Source organism: Triticum urartu, chromosome 7 (genome assembly GCF_003073215.2).
Source record: "Triticum urartu cultivar G1812 chromosome 7, Tu2.1, whole genome shotgun sequence".
In the NCBI taxonomy this organism is placed as follows: Eukaryota; Viridiplantae; Streptophyta; class Magnoliopsida; order Poales; family Poaceae; genus Triticum; species Triticum urartu.
In genome coordinates this window covers 278,472,496-278,489,334 of record NC_053028.1, presented here as the reverse complement: position 1 = coordinate 278,489,334, position 16,839 = coordinate 278,472,496, and the positions used below count along the sequence as shown (strand labels likewise).

General features: G+C 45.0%; 1 long non-coding RNA gene across 1 annotated transcript; it reads right to left on the bottom strand.

Moving 5' to 3' along the window:
* Window positions 1–326: 326 nt before the first annotated feature.
* Window positions 327–5,310, bottom strand: LOC125524376. Its single transcript, XR_007290717.1, has 2 exons — window positions 1,068–5,310; window positions 327–674 (listed from the first exon to the last, which is right to left on the bottom strand). It is a non-coding gene; the product is annotated as an uncharacterized LOC125524376 (long non-coding RNA).
* Between the last annotated feature and the right edge of the window lie 11,529 nt (window positions 5,311–16,839).

Genomic DNA, 16,839 nt, shown 5'->3' with positions numbered 1-16,839 from the left:
GGGAATGACAGACAAACAGTTCAATAATTTCTGATGAATAAGATTAAAAAAATCGTAAGCACATAGTACAACCATTTATCCACTACTCCTCACAACTGAAGAGATGGGAGTATCAACCAAAAAAAAAGTAAAAACTTCCACCTTATGCAAGCATCTGTTAATAGCTACATTGTCAAAAGAAAAACTACATGTTTGCATAAGCAGTGCTAATCTGACATAACATTGATTCTAAGCACATGTACATCTCTTGAGGAAAACTAAAACCCCATGGTGCCATTTAGATACATTAGTGGAAATGTAATATGACAAAAAATAACTTTCAGCTATAAGAAAAAGAAACAGGGTTAGAATTTATTAGGAAGTCACAAGCTCATACAAGTTACAGCTACATCAGAAAATACTGACGTTTCACAATTTAATAGTGCCCCATGGAAGGAAAAGCCGCACACACCTTAGCCTTCCATCTTGAGAGAATAACGAAATAAAAATCAGAAAATTATTAAGGAATGAACATATAAGAAAACTTGAACATTTGTTGCATATACATAACTCCAAATTATGCACTTACAACAAAAAAGTCATTAGTAACAAATAATTGCTCTCTGTTTTTTTTCTTTTGTTCAAGACGATCGCAGATTCGTCTGAAAATTCACCAGCATACTCTCCATTTCCACCTGACCAACAGAGAAGAACATACACAGTAAGATATAGCTGAACTGTACAATATTCAACGACAACACAATACGTGTGACAAATAGAGATACTATCTCATTTTATAAATGTTATATATTGGTAGACAATATTATGGATGCCGAAAGAAAATTCAAACACAGTATCAGTATGTTATTTTTTCTCTTGCATCTCTCTACCAACAAACATGCAAAGCAATACATACATTAAAACTAAACTTATTACCATAAATATGGTCAAATTTCAGGCTCCACCCTTTATAACCTTGGAGGTACACAAATTGCACAAAGCATTCAAAAATATATCATTCAGTTCTGCTTAAACTGAAAAAAAAATGTAAAGCCAAACTCAAAATTTTCAAAGAAAAGAGAAATGACCTCATCTCACAATACTGAAAGCCATTTAAACTGAGCCACCTGTTGCAAGAGTGTGGGGGTGGTTCGATGCTAAGCCACGGTCACCGATGGTGTGGATACAGCCGCTTTTTTCTTCTATGATTCACATAAATATTAGCCGAACAACACAATGAGAAAACAGTCATGGAGGCACAGTGAAGCCAATTTCCATCAAGGCAAGGGGCAAGAACTATTCCTCACATCAGTAGCTTTATTATGGTATATGCATCTACTTTATACACCAGTTTTACCTAAAAAATATATATGCATGTACTTTATATATGAATCTATTCATATATGTCCACCTACACATATTATAGAGAGCTGGTTAGGAATAAACTTGTGATTCAACATATTCCTCTTCGTCGTGCGACTGATACTTTGTTCAAATGGTCTGGTTACTTGCAGCTTTGGCGGCCGCTTAGCCGGCCCAGGGAGAGAGACGCCATCACCTCCATCATCACCCAGCTCCGTGCGATGGCCCTCCGATTGACACCGCCGCTTCCCCCACCTCCTCCGGAACCAGATTAGATCGTCATGTCCGTCCACTCCGCTGCCACCGTCTGGGATTGTGTCTTCGTCCTTCTGTGTTGGGCGTGATGTGCCGTGCCCACAACGGAACTTGGGTATTGTGTGTGTGTCCGTGCTTGTTGGTGTGGTTCCTGACTTGCGGTGGCGTTGCGTTTGTGTGTGCGCTGTGTTCTGTTGTTACCTTGATACTTTGTGCTTGGTGGGTGCTTTATTTATAAAGCGGGGCGAAAGCCTTTTTCGGTACACATATTATAGAGGTAACGCCCACGTCGTCCTCCCCCTGGGGCGACTCGGGCGGCTAGAAACCTAGCCGCCGCCGCACACTCCCTCCTCCCCTCCCTCCGCCGCTGCCGGAAGACGCCGCCGGGCTAAGCCCGGGGCCCGGCGGCGGTGGCGGGAGATCTCCTCTCTCGCGCGTCTCCGGGGTAGGGAGGACCCCAAGGCGTGTGGTGGCGCGACCGATCTGGGATCTGCGGCGCGGCGGATGGCGGCAGGCGGCGGCAGGCCGGCCCGTCCTCGGACGGCGACGGCTTGGCGCGGCAGAGGCCAGGGCTGCGGGCGCTGCGGATGGCCCTTCGGGCGGCGGCGGCGGCTGCGGTCGACGGCGGCCGGCTTGGCTACGGTGGCGTGCATGCTGCCTTCAGATCGGCGATGGCGGCGTGGAGGGCCTGGTGGTCTCGGCGGCGGCACCTACGATCAGATTTGTTCTGACCAGTGCAGCCGGCGGTGGTGGTCATCTCTTCCGTCAGAGGTGGTCGGCCTGAGGCTGGGTGTTCGGATCTCGGGATCCGTCATCTGGCACCAGCTGCGAGTCGGGGAGACGTAGTTGCCGGTGAAAACCGAGCCGACGGCGGGCGATGGCGGCGTTCCACGTCGTTACCTTGATGAAGGCATCGTCATGTGACTACCGTCGACCCACTTGTATTGCTCTGGGGGAAACTCTAGGATCTGGTGTTCCAGACTGGACGATGGCGGCACTGCGGTGTCGTTTCTCTCTTAGGAGCGTCATTTTGTGGAGCAACGCTGGAAGTAGGGGCAGGAGGTGGAGCGGCTTCGTCTTGCAATAGCTTTGGTGGAGATGTCAAGTCATGCCTGACGGACAGGTGCTACGCTTGGTCATGCCTGGTTGGCAGGTGCTACGCACGACAGATCCTCCAAGGGCTTCAAGCTGTGTCGGCTGGTGGTACGTGGCAGCATGCCGCTGAGGTGTATCAGTGGCGACCGCGACGGGTACAGCTGTTTGCGCGCAGGGAGAAGGTGCCGTTGGGCGCCATGGTGGCGTCGACGATAGCTGGACCGAGCAAGGTTGATGCATCAGTACAGTTCTGAAGATGGAGCGGTGGCAGTTGGCGGCGGCGGCCTCTGAGAGCACGCCGGACCAGTGTGTGCCCCAGACCCGACAAGTGGCTAGGTTGGGGTCTCAGGTCTTAGATGTTAGGCTTGGCTGCGATGTTTGTTTGGTATTAGGCCCAGGCTATCTGCGCCCCTTCATCAACTGGATAGGTGTAGCGACAGTTTGTTGCTTAGACGGCGGCTTTAGTCTTACTGTTGTATGACTTTGTAATGTCTTGTGAGAATAATTAATAAAATAGCCGTATGCATCGCTCAGATGCAAAGGCCGAGGGTCATCCTCCTTTTCTAAAAAAACCTACACATATTATGGCCGTCAAACCCTGTCCTCGCTTTTGACGTTATGCTCTTGCAGTACAAAGAGAAGAGGCAGTTAGTGCAAAAATAAAGGAAAGAAGGGATCTAATTACTGAATTGTAAACACAACAGTAGACCAACAACAGATATTTCTGAAGGCACTAACACTGGAATCCGTCCACTGGAGAAGCCATTGACAGTTGGGCATTATACCAACCCACAAATCAATATGAGGAAGGTGTCCAACAGAATTCTGAACCTAGATTCTTCCTTGTACCAATATGACAAACCAGAATCTAATCTACTAAGAAAACTAAAATTATGAATTGTTGACATTAACTTTAAAGGATATGCCTCCTTCCTGAGTAATGTAACCGGGGAGTCTCCCTGTTGATCATTTTTTTAAGAGGTATACAAATGGTAGAGTATACTACAGGATAAGCATGTAATCTACGATCAAGAAGGTATGATTGTTGTCCAACATAATAACACACATACAGAAGTTGGTCACTTGTTCCTAGATCCCTCAGTGCGGAATATATAATTCTTAGGAAGCTTCATCACAATCAGATTTGTAGTACGAAGAGAAAGAAGATAAATCATGAGATATAAACTTGGTTAGGAGTTCTGTAGGAGCAATATATATTCTAGCCATGATTGGGTTGTTCGTCTAATACACTGCAAATGGATGGATTGCCCACGGAGCCTCACAGATTAGCTATCATAAACTGGAAAAGGTAGAAATACATATCCACAATGAAGTTGATGTTAGGGTGATCTCCACCGTGTGGGCCCGACGGCCCACCGGGCTCTTAGATCCGCGCCCTGATCGCGGGCGCTCAACCCACTATGGGTGACGGGCCCCTGTCACCTGCACTATATAAAGAGGTGGGGGCCGGCGGCTCGCATCACGAGGTTCGTCGCAGCGCCGTACACCCCACCTAATCTCCTACCGATCTAGGGTTAGTGCAGTGCTGATGGCAAGCGCCGCCACCACTTCGCCCACTACTCTCTGCCATCACCGCCGTAGCCATCCACCATGGCCACTTTTGCGGGTTCATCCACCTATGGAGAAGGTAAACCACCGCAAACCACCGATCTAATCTAGCCTAGTGATCCACATCATCTATCAATGGAATCAGACAAGGCTAGGATCTATATTATTTTCGGTACAAAGAAATCACAGAAAAAAGATTCATCCAAGAACCCTAACTCGAACAGAGAAAGAGGGAAAAGAACTCCTCGTCGAAAAAGTTGCGCCGCCGCAAGGACGCGCCGTTCCTCTCGATCTAGACGGGCATCGACAAGCTGAGCCATTCAGACGAAGAACATACCCCCACTAGGGCAAAGGGCACCACCAACGAGCCGTTTGACGGCGGCGCGTTCACCCTAGAGGTGCTCGCGCACGCCGGCAAAGGGGTCAGCGGGGGCGCCGCATCTGGAAACCGCCGTCGCTCGCGCGAAGGGGAGCAGAGGAGTCTCTCTTGCGCTGGGGCACTGGTGGATAGAAAGAAGAGAGGGAAGGGGAACGGCTCGCGCGGCGCAGTGGCACTCGCCGCCGTCCACGGCGGCCGGAGCGGCCCACCAGGGCGCTGCCCTTTTTTCCTCGACAGAGACGGCGCCGACGGGACAGAAGAAGAGAAAGAAGAAGGGAAACAGGAAAGAAAGAGACAGAGAAGGAGCTAGTCACGCTGGTGCTGCTCCTCGCCGTCGTCACCGGCAAGCCGCCGGGCATGGCATCCTCTCCTTGCGCTCGCTGCCGTCGTGCGGGAGAGAAAGATGCGGAGAGCGAGAGAGGCGAGCGACGCGCGAGAGGGGAAATGACTAGTGTTCCCTCTCGCCCCCTCACCGCATCGGCCGTTTTTGCTCGGGCGGATCGCGCGCTGGGCCGTCGGATCTGATCCGACGGTCACGAGTTAAACCCTAGCGGTGCTGGGCTTCTGGGCCAAAGGGGAGGAGGCCGGCGGCCCAGGCCGAGGAGAGGCCGGCTCGCGCGAGCGCGCGGAGCAGCAGGCCTTGGGCTGGGCTGTGCTGAGAGTTTTTTTGTTTGTCTGTCTAGTTTTCTATTTTATTTTCTGTTCAAATTTAATCCAATGAAAATTTGTCTAGAAAATAGAAAAGTGACAGATTTTTTTTGAAAAGTAAAATAAAAGTTTCTGAAAAGAATAAAGTCATGAGTTTTTTATTCGATGTTCTTTTTGTACAATCGTGTATAGTTTGAATCTCTAGTTAATTGGAACCAACGAGATAATTGATTTGAAAATAGAAAAGTAAAGAATTGCTTCTGAACAATGCTATTTTCATGAATTGTATTCATATTTTCCACTGTGAAAGATTAAATTGTTGCTTCTCAATTCAATTTTGAACCAACCGGTTAAAATTGCTTAGAGAGTAAAAGAGTACATAATTGTTTCTGAATAGAATATTAGAAAGTTTCCGCTGCAAAGTAAAAGTTTTATCCTCCAACAAAATTGGAACCAACGGGGAAATTTAATTGGAAGAATTGTTCTTAGCAATGTTTTTCCCTGTGTGTGAAATAAGATGCAGTTAGTTTCCGATATGATAAAGGAAATATATTTCTTTTAAAGTTAAAATATGGTATTGTTATTTTCTGACCAACGTTGATGATAACAGTACTATAATTCTATGAGTCTTATGTTCAAAGCTTAAATCTCTGATAAATTTTGTATCAAAGTGATCATTTTTCAGAGAAGAGTTAAAGATGAACAAATGCTCTTGAAGTAGAGAAATGTATATTTCTTGTTTCCGCTGCAATAAAGTTGACGATGATGATTATTTCTTAGCAAAGTTGTTTAATAGAAATACTATCATCACATTGTTTATGAGTTATATGCATTATTTCCATTTTCGCCCAACGATGATATGGAATTAATGTAGAAGAATGAGTTTTATTATAATTCTACCACAACGGTGATTTAGAGTATAAAAGGAAGTTTTACAAAAGTTTAATGTGCATATTTTTTAACCAGACCAACGTAGGGTTATTTTTATGCTCATTATTGTTGATTATTGGCTATGTTTTCTCAGACTAAAAGTTTTCCATGCTTTCATTCGTGAAAGCGAATGGCTGGGTACTTGTGATTCGAAAGATGACCAAGAAAGGTCATAACGTGAGGGAGTATGTTCTCTCTAAAGAATGGCTTCAAAAGAAAAGAGAAAGATTATTGAGAGTCTTGGTTAACGAATGTCTTTCATGTACTCTCTATGAGGAAGGTTTTCCAGTCAACATGATTTGAGATGAAACAAGCAACATGCATGTTTAATTTGACCAACGTCGGATTAAGCATGTGTGTCAAAGAGCGTTGGATTTATTTCTGAATTTGATAATTGCATATGCAGTCAAAAGAGCCAATTCTGGCATTCATGTTCCTTACAGGGAATTACCCGCATAGCGGGAAAAGAAGATGATTATGATAAAAACCCGCATGGTGGGAATAGTCTGGAAAAATACCTGCGTAATTAACGGGGTAAAGTTGACATATTATTATGTCAAAAATCTCGTATGTCGGGAGAAATTCTGGCAAAGGACTTATCCAGTATGACAGGAGAAAGATATGATGACTCATGTGCTTTTAATGTGTCCCACTAAGGGAGAAAAGTATGGAGTAGCTATTATGCTTTCCTAGTATCGACCGTACACCTTATGTGTAAGTGGTCATTAAGCACTCAATAAATCCAAAGAGAATAAAAGTTATAGACGAACCTAAAGATAAGAATGATATGCAAGTGTGACTTGCAAAAGTACTAATAATAAAGAACTCTGTTGAGTTTCTGAAATGGAACGAGGAAAAAGTACTCCCATACTAGTTAAAAGATAACTTCATTTTGTATGAAGTGATAACTTCATTTCGTATGAAGTGATAACTTCATTTTGTATGAAGTGATCTGATGAATGAAGTAGATAATCGAAGTTTCCTCAACTCACAAGAGTTACCAATGGTTTTCGAAATTGTGGCAGAAAAGTTCTTGCCATATTTCGAGGGGGAGAAAGATATATGAGATAAATTAAGAATGATGAAACTCCCCTATACTTTAGATAATGTGATGAAGAATGTGATCATCTGGGGGAGTACGACGGTCATATTAGTACCCCTAAAGAAAAGAAATAGTTGTATTTCCGGATCTTTTATAGTTCCGAAAGCAGAGTAAGGAATACTAAGACGGTGCTTAAAGTGCCATAAATAAGAAAGTTTTAACAGAATAAACCCAAATTATAAAGTTTAAAGGTACGCCATTTTTAGTGAAGATGGAGTAACCTGGGGGAGCATGTTGTATGACCTATACAACACATGTTGTTAGCTCTATAAAGGATGAATGAGTAAACATGGATCTTGTGATACAGGTCCCTGTAAAACCTATTGCCTCTTGGAAATGAAAGATTATAGAATTAGTTCGCCTCTTGCAATGAAAGAGCAACAACATCCCCACATGAAAGAAGTGCCAGTACCTGAGACACTGATGGTCTCAAGGAATGAGAAAATCAGATACTTCTAATTACTATAAAGTCTATGTTAGTGAAATTCAAATGGAGGTTGATCCCACCTCATTTAAAGCGCTCATTCAAGCTTTGAGAAGTGTCTGCTTATCTAAATGATAAGAGACTATGTGAGATGAAATGAAATTGGTGAATCCCGACGATGTTTGGGACTGATGAGTAATTTCCAATGGAGCCAAAACAGTAGGCTGTAAAGAGTCTACAAGGACAATGTGACTCCAAAGGAAATATGTAAAGGTGTAAAACACGACTTAAATCGAAATGTTTTTGCATGTTTTGCACTGAATAGATTACAATGAGTGTTGGTAGCACATCATGATCTGAGTTACATCAGATGAAAGATATTATGATCTGAGTTACATCAGATGAAAGTAAAGAACACAGGGGATACAACTTGAAGAAGTCTTTTATGGACTAAAGCAATCAAATGTTGTTTTGGGTTAAAGAAAATGAGAGGACAATTGTATTCGTGCAAAGTTATAGAATGGGAAAATCATTTCCTAATACTGTGCATGTGGATGACATCCTACTTGCTAGTGGTGATGTCAACCTACTGCAGGAGGAGAAAAGAAGTTCTTGTCCTCAAAGTTCAAAAGAATGTTCTCGGTAGAGTGTGTCTCGTTATAAGTATCGAGAATCACAAAGAAAAGAATAAAAGGGGGTATTGGGGATGTCAAATGCACATGCTAAGAAAGGTCTCTAAAGTATGCATGCGAGAAAACCTACGCCTGTTCTTATAGTCAAGGGTACTGAAAGTGGAAACTATGGTGTTCCAAAAGTTGACGAGAAAAGATTGAAACGGATATGGTACCATATGCTTCAGCTGTTGGAAGCTCAATATATTGCCCTGACATAGTTCACATATCCGGGTTGTTTTGGCAATGTCCAGTCCATATATAGATCACTGGAATGGAGTCAAAGATATCGGCCTCATGCTGAAAGAAATAAGTGCTCTCAAAAGATTGTGAGTACAAAGACATGACTTGTGATATGTATAGCGAAATCCACAATTGTCGCTAACTTTCATACTTGGAGGTTTTTGTGTGAAAAATCTCCAAAGAATGAAACAATTATCATCAATCTGATGCAAAGATATTTTATAGCTTGATATGAGGCTGAGAGACATGCAAAATGGTTAAGGAGACCTGTACCCGGAGTTGATAATGGTTGACAACAGCGATAACCATTTTAAGTTTTTCGCTCCTATGATAACGAGTCAAGTGTTGATGCCAAACACACTGACACAGTGTTATGCGTTGTAAAGGAGAAAGTCCAGAATTATGTAGAAATGCTTGAAGCATAAAAGCAACAGACAAGTGTTTGCGGATCTGCTTATTAAAGGCTTACCGCCAGTGTGCTCGGAGAACACATAGTCGACATGGGTTTTGTGGTATAGTCTAACATTTTCGGACAATAAAAGGGCCCAAGGTTAAAGAATTTGTTTCAAAACAGAGAGGTACGTTGTGGCTGTCTGATTCTATCGGCAATTGAGCTGTGACGATGAAACATGTTCTATGTATTGATCTGTTATGAAACGAGTAAAGTAAAAGTATAAGGTCAAATGTAAAAGTTGAGATCAAGGGGTAGAATGTTAGGATGATCTCCACCGTGTGGGCCCAACGGCCCACCGGGCCCTTAGATCCGCACCCTGATCGGGGGTGCTCAACCCACTATGGGTGACGGGCCCCTGTCACCTGCACTATATAAAGAGGTGGGGGCCAGTGGCTTGCATCCTGAGGTTCGTCGCAACGCCGTACACCCCACCTAATCCCCTACCGATCTAGGGTTAGTGCAGTGATGATGGGAAGCGCTGCCACCACTTCGCCCACTACTCTCTGCCATCACCGCCGTAGCCATCCACCATGGCCACTTTGGCGGGTTCATCCACCTATGGAGAAGGTAAACCACCGCAAACCACCGATCTAATCTAGCCTAGTGATCCACAACATCTATCAGTTGAAAGTACGTACATGAAATGCATGACAATGGGTACTTTTGGGTCTAATCCTCCAACCGTGGCTCAGATTGCATTGTATCAATTTGTGCGAACGAATATTGCATTCTCCCATTAGCTAGCACTGCAGGAGTAGCCATGAAGGAACTAATTGGTTTTCGATCAGCAAATAACAGTTGTTAAAATGGGTAAAGTCTCACAATATAACTAAATATGAACTCACCACACATCTTGTTCACTGTCTAAGTTATTTGGAACTTATATGCATCTCAATAAGTAGTTAAGAACAAACCATCAGAGGAAAAACAAGAACTCCACCTTCAGGGAAAGATAAGATACATAAAGTCCATATGAGATGAGAAATTATCTTAAATCCTACTCAGCCCTAAAGAATGTTGTATAATAAGAGAATATGAACCTATGGAAAGAGATGAAGTAACTGAAAAGAGGGGTAGTATCAATCATAATCTGCCCAAAGCCCCAAACACACACACAAACCCAAAATATTTTTTTGGAAATGGAGGCATGCCCCCAGCCTCTGCATCACGATGATGCATGCGACCCTCTTATTAAAAATCCAGAAAGTATCGTCATAAAGGTCTTACAGCTCGCAAACGGAGAGAAACAAAGTAAAAAAACGGAATAGTACAAGCGGACAATGACAACCGATACGGTAATAAGAAGGATAAGCTCCCTAGACTCCTATCCTGTTATGCGAGCACCATCCGAACCGGTTGAATATAACCCGAGCCACCATCTCCCATTGGTTGCACCCAGTAACCAAAGGCTCTCTGGAGTCCATAGGAGTGAGTAAGGACCACATATGGATCCAAGCTGTAGCTCTGAAGATAACCTGCAAAAAAGTTAAGTTGTGTTGTCTGTTAAAAATCATATCATTCCTGCAGTTCCATGTAGCCCATAATAGCGCACATATTCCAATCCGAATATGAGCTGTAGTAATCTGTTCAATCTCAGCTAACCACGTCCCAAACAAAGACGCGATATCTACTAGAGGATTGATATTGAAAGCTATATGAATCGCTCTCCAAAGTAACTTGGCAAGTGGGCATTCAAGAAATAAGTGTTATATTGTTTCATCCCGAGCACAGAAACAACACCATGAATTGCCTACCCATCGCCTCTTAAGTAAGTTGTCCTTTGTGAGTATTACTTGCTTGTGGACAAACCACATGAAAATTTTAATACGCAAAGGAACCTTAACCTTCCATATATGTAGTGACCTTGAGAGGGGGCCAGAATTAATCAGATCCGTATAAAAAGATTTCACCGTAAACATCCCATTCTTAGTTAACTTCCATCGTATTAAATCCGGTAGGTCAGAGAGTTGAACTTCAATCAATCTCCGAACCAAGTGCATCCAGGCTGTCCATTTCTCACCCACTAACGCACGTCTGAACTAGATGTTCAAGGGAATAGTTTGAAGGATGGTACATACGTAATCCTCCTTATGTTGCACAATATTATAGAGGATAGGATATTGTATGGCAAGAGGCATCTCTCCTAACCACGTATCCTCCCAAAATCTTGTTGGCATCCCGTTGCCAACCAAGAATTTGACCCTACGAAAAAACATGTCCTTCGTTCTCATAAGTCCCTTCCAGAACGGCGAGTCAGTCGGTCTCATGGTAACCTAGGCTAGTGTTTTTGAGTGCAAATACTTATTGCGCAGGATTTGAGACCACATGCCCTCCAGCTCTGTCTCTAACCTATACAACCATTTTCTCATAAGGCATTTGTTCTTAATTTCCAAGTTCTCAATACCGAGACCCCCTTGGTCTTTAGGTCGGCAAAGGATATCCCATCGCGCGAGACGGTATTTCCTCTTGGCCTCATCAGACTGCCAAAAGAAACGAGATCTAAAGAAATCAAGTCACTTTCGGACCCCTTTCGGAATTTCAAAAAACGAAAGTAGAAACATCGGCATACTAGTCAGTACTGAGTTAATCAAAACTAGCCGACCTCCATATGACATCAGCTTGCCCTTCCAGCAGCTGAGTTTTTTCTCAATTCGTTCTTCAATACATTTCCATTCTTTATTGGTAGCTTACGGTGATGAATCGGGATACCTAAGTAACTGAAGGGTAAGGCACCTAATTCGCATCCAAACAATTGTCTGTAAGTGTGTTCCTCGTCTTTGGCCTTCCTGAAACAAAACACCTCACTCTTATGAAAATTAATTTTTAAGCCAGACAATTGTTCAAATAGACACAAGATAAGTTTCATGTTACGTGCCTTAGCCATGTCATGTTCCATGAATAAAATAGTGTCATCAACATATTGTAGAATGGACACCCCTCCATCAACTAGATGAGGATCTAGACCCTCTACATGGCCATGCCGCTTGGCCCTACCAATAATGACGGCCAACATATTTGCCACAATATTGAACAGAAGAGGTGACATGGAATCCCCTTGTCGCAACCCCTTATGCGTCTGGAAGTAGTGAATGATGTCATCGTTCACCTTAATTCCAACGCTAGCTTTCTAGACTTGAGTATCCACTTGGTTCCTCCAGGTTTCACTAAAACCCTTCATGCGCATTGCCTGCTGAAGAAAAGGCCATTTTACTTTATCATAAGCCTTCTCAAAATCCACTTTGAAGATAACCTCGTCCAGTTTCTTCGAGTGAATCTCATGAAGTGTTTCATGTAGGACGACCACCCCTTCTAGTATGTGCCGTCCCAGCATGAACACTGTCTGGCTTGGTTGAACCACGGAGTGAGCAATTTGTGTCAATCTATTGGTTCCAACCTTTGTGAAAATTTTGAAACTCACATTCAGCAGGAAAATGGGCCGGAATTTTTCGATCCGCACATCCTCATCCTTCTTAGGTAACAATGTTATCGTACCAAAGTTGAGGTGAAACAACTCCAAATGGCCATCGAAAAAATCATGAAACATAAGCATAAGATCATCTTTAATAATATGCCAACATTTCTAATAAAATTCAGCTGGAAACCCATCTGGTCCCGGTGCTTTATTCGACTTCATTTGGGTTATGGCCTGATGAACCTCTTTTTCAGTGAATGGTGCAGAGAGAACATCGTTCTCTGCTGCCTGTAATTGAGGTATATCATTAATCACAGTTTCATCAAGAGATACCGTGGTTGTATTCGGGGGACCAAAAAGTTTTTTTCTAATAATTAGAAATATACGCTTTCAGATTTTCATGTCCCACTATTGTCCCCTCGTCCTGTTCAAGTTGTATGATCTTCTTCCTATGTTTACCATTTGCAACCATATGGAAGAATTATGTATTGTCGTCCCCTTGGACAACCTTAAGCGTTTTCGCACGCAACGCCCACTTGAGCTCCTCCTCTCTCAAGGGAGCACGTAGGCCTTGCTCAGCCCCGGACTTGGTTCGATGCTCATTAACAGAAAGAAGAGTGGTTTCAGCCTTTAAGTCTAATGCGTCAATCAGTTGAGTAAGACGCTCTTTTTCCTGTTTGTAAATCCTACTCTCATTTCTGGCCCAGCCTCTCAGAAATTGCCGGAGATGTCTAATTTTATTTTGCCATCTCTCGACATGTGTCCTACCCGTAACCGGCTTAGCGCATTCGCGTGCAATCATCTCTATAAATCCTTCTCGCTTAAACCAGCTTTGCTCGAAGGAGAAGATGTTTTTATTCGCCACATGGGTAGCCTCACCCGAGTCTAAAAGGAGTGGTGTATGATCCGAGATCGCTCTCTGCATCGCATGAACCGACACCAACGGATACTTTTGTTCCCACTCCACACTAGCAAGTACCCTATCCAGCTTTTCATAAGTCAGAATAGGTAACGAGTTGGCCCATGTAAACTGTCTACCGGTGAGCTCTATTTCTCTCAAATTGAGACTCTCGATAATCATGTTGAACATCATAGACCAACGGCCATCAAAATTGTCATTATTCTTTTCTTCGCTCCTCCCAATGATATTAAAACCCCCCGACTAGTATTGGCAGATTTTCATCTCCACAAATCCGCACCAGATCGGCCAGAAAGTCGGGTTTAAATTCAGTTTGTGCCGCCCCATATACAGCAACTAGCGACCATCGAAACCCATCCAATTTTGATCTTACCCTGAATTTAACCGAGAAGTCTCCCTGAACCACATTAAGCACCTCTAAAGTCTCACACCGTACTCCTAGTAAAATCCCGTCGGATCTTCCTCTAGGAGGTAAAATGTGCCAGTCAAAATCGATACCACTGGAGAGGGTTTGAAGGAACTTTGATGTGAAATTATCTCGTCCAGTTTCCAAAAGTGCAATAAAGTCTAAGTGTTGTTCTAACATTGTCTCTGCTAAGAATCTTTGTTTAGCCAAGTCAGCTAGACCTCTGCTATTCCAAAAGAGTCCTTTCATAAATCATCATGAAATTTTTTCTTAAGCTTAACTCTAGCACTTTTGTGCACTGCCGAAGTAGGATAAATTTTCCGCTTCCAGGGCCGTTTGGGCTTCTCCTCAACACCCTGCTGGAAATTAGGATTGTCTATGACAGAGACTGCACCCTCCATCAAGAGAGGCTCTACCGTATCTGAGGTCTCCAAATCCTCCTCATCCTCAGCCTCGACACTAGGCAACAAATTATTACATATATTTGCGAGATCAACAATTCCTAGATTATTCATGTAATTGTCATTCATAGGTTTGATAGATGCAAGATTACGAATGATCTCAGAAGCCCTCTCCGCTTCCAAGTCTAGAAGATCATTAACGGATTTGACAACCTCGGTTTCATTTGATCCCAAAGAAATTCCTAAGTCGTTTGCCTTATCAACTATTTCATTCTCAGAGAAGTGTAAAATTGAACAACTTTTATCAAAAGACGCACCTGTAGTATCCTCGGCATGGCGAAGCATGGCGGCCCTCTTAGCACGCGCTAGCTGCAGGTCATCCGCATCTGGCTGCCCTGGATCCGGTTGCTGACACGCCTGCCAGCCGACACTGGATCCGCTATCCCGCGAAAGCGATAAGCTCCTCCGTCGTCCTCTCTCGAGGTGTATGGTCTCGACTCCCACGCCCCTCCCTTATCATCGGTGAAGGAGGGTAGGGCGTAGTCGAGCGGGCCTCAACCACAGAGGTCAAGGGGGAGGTGGACCGTGGAGACGCCTGCTCACTAGTCCTGTTCCCTCTTTCCCCACCAGAACATGTCGTCCCCTGGCCAACCTGTAAGGCGCAATCCTGCGGAAGGGTTACGACATAGGACTCCTTCCCGCATCTCACCCCCAGCTCGCCACTCTGGATGATGCGGTCCTGTGGAGGGGTTACAACACGGGACTCCTTCCTGCGCCTCACCCCCATCTCGACCGGTGAAGACGGTGTGGGAAGAACGCCATAGACCTCCTGTCCAGGCGCCCCTCCCCTCGAAGTGAAGCCGGGCGCAGGTAGCTGGATGCTATGGACCTCCTGCCCACGACTCCCCCACTCGCGGCCAACCCAGCAGGGTCTACCTCCCTACCGGGTGTGGAATCCGCAGCCATTGCCTCGACGGCCAGACTCAGCACTGGTGGCAACTCAAGTTCCGCCGGGTCATCTGCCTCGACCCTAATGCTCCATAACCGACTAGGAGCCGACCTCGGTGCAAACGAACCAAAACGAAGCGTGTTCACCGGAGTAGTGGACGGGGGCACCTCTTTGGTAGAGCTGTCTACCTTATTTGGTTGCGCAGTAGGCCCCTTGTCCGACTCCGGCAGCAGATCCTCGGACCCCTTATCCCGATTCCCAGGCGCGCCACCTCCCTCAGTCGTGTCCATGCCCTGTGGCTCATCCCCAGCCTGGGAAATCGGAGTATCCTCGATCTCAAGCTCTAATACATAAGTGACTCCAGCATGTGTCCATCTGACCACATCTGGTATGAACTCAACACTCACAACACTAACCAGCAACCTCGCAGCCCTGTGTGCACGAGTGAAAGGCATGTCAACCTTTTCTGTCTTACCAATCATAGCACCCAAACTCCAAGCAATCAGAAAACGTTTTATCAATTTTGGTGGCGCGCCAAAGAAATGTACCCACACCTTCTCCAAAGGTGTACCCTCAGGTTCCTCCTGCTTCCACTCATCAAAAGCAATAACAATGTTGGTGCTTGGGACTCTGCACAAACCCCACTTACGAAAATGCATCTGATCCTCTTTAGTGGGAAAATCCACCTTATAAGACTGACCCTCTAATTGTTCCAGATGCCACTAATAGTTACCTGGCACTAAGTCACGTAGCTGTCTCACGATCCGAGCCTCTGTCAACTGTCCATTAGTAAATCTGACTACTGCTGGAAAGGAACTCTCAACCATCTGCGGTAGAGGGTCCACCTCCGGTGTCTCAAAGAACATCAACTCCTTGCAGCAGACACCAAAAATGTTAATGCTAGGTTTAGGACCGGAAAGGAGTGGGCAGTCCCCAGTCGCATACTGAGATCGGCAGCAATAGTCACAAAGCTCATTCGTACACTCTGCCATGAAATGACCCGGTTCACCACATCTATAGCAAGGCAAACTTTTCTTCTTGATTGCCCACTTAGAGAGTTTTTCTCCCTCCGCTTTCTCCGGCCCTTTGTCAGACATGCTATCCCTTGACTTAGCACCTCCAGAAGTCACCGGAACGTGCACTGCTGCCAAAGCCCTAACCGCGTCAATTGCCGCCGCGGGTAACATGGATGGGTCTCCCACCCCATCAGCTGCGTGCTCGAGCTCCTCACCCGAGGCCAGATCCGCAACAGGCGGTGGTGGCGGTGGATAGCATCAAGGCGGTGGTGGTCGTCTCCCTCTCCCACCGCGACGATATCCACCCCGGAAGTGATACCTGGGTCCGGCAACACCTTCAACAAAGTTACCGGGCGGACCTTGAAAATGTCCAGTGTCCTTAGTATTGTACCGGTTATAACCACGACCGCCACCGGACAAAGATCAACGGTGCAGTCCCTCCCCATATGCATCATATCCGTCGTCTCCCCACTGTCCGTTGTAGTGCTGACCATCTCTGTTGTAACCATTGTGTCCATTGCTACCTCTTGAGCACCGCGTTGGTTTTCCCTTGAAGAGGAAAGGGTGATGCAGCAAAGTAGCGTAAGTATTCCCCGCAGTTTTTGAGAACCAAGGTATCAATCCA